The following is an 846-nucleotide window of genomic DNA, read 5'->3' as shown; positions in this document are numbered from 1 at the left end:
GTGCTCTATATCTCTATATCCAGTAGTTTGCTTTCCTCCATTTCTGTCATTTGTGACCTGTTTCTTTGTCTCCTCATTTTGGCTGTATTGATGATAGAGTGGCTTTCTGTGCTAGGTGTCCTATAGGGCCCAGTGGCTCAGCCTCCCCAATTACCTGAGGTGGACACTCTTGGTGCACCCCTTTGTGGGCTGTATGCACAGTCTTGTTGTAGTTAAGCCTTGATTGTAGTTGGTATCACTGGGAGGAATTGACCTCCAGGCCAATTGGCTGTGAGAATCAGCTTCTACTACAGTGGGAGAACTTCTGTGCTGAAGACAACCTTCTGGGGCAAGACTTGCTTCAGTGGGGCTTTGGTGCTCACTGAGTCCCCCTGAGTTCCTCTTCTTTGTTTGGGATTTGGAGGTGCCCAGATGAGGCCCAGCTGTGACGCAATGCAAGCTGCTGTGGGGCCTCGGGCCTTCTTTTGGAAGTTCTGGGTCTCTCTGACCCAGCTGCAGTTGGTTAGGTAATTGTAGATTGCAAAGGCCAGGGCATTCACATGCAAAAGCCTCTGCCACAGCTTGGGTGGTGTGGTGTGTTTTTTTAAACATATCTCTCTTGTATGTGACTTCCAAATAACACATGGTTAAAAAAATCAGAATGAAGCAACCCATGTGGTGTGTACACATAGTGGAATATTACTCAGCCTTTAAAAGGAAGGAAATTCGACACATGCTACAACATGAACAAACCTTAAGGACTTGCTAAGTTAAAAGACAGCTGTGGAATGATTGTACTTCTGTGAGTCCCCAGAAGTAGTCCGAGCCATAGAGACAGGAAGTAGACTGGTGGTTGCCAGGGGCTGG

The sequence above is a fragment of the Myotis brandtii genome, unplaced genomic scaffold (genome assembly GCF_000412655.1).
Source record: "Myotis brandtii unplaced genomic scaffold, ASM41265v1 scaffold633, whole genome shotgun sequence".
Classification (NCBI taxonomy): domain Eukaryota; kingdom Metazoa; phylum Chordata; class Mammalia; order Chiroptera; family Vespertilionidae; genus Myotis; species Myotis brandtii.
Note: the sequence above shows the minus strand (reverse complement) of the source record.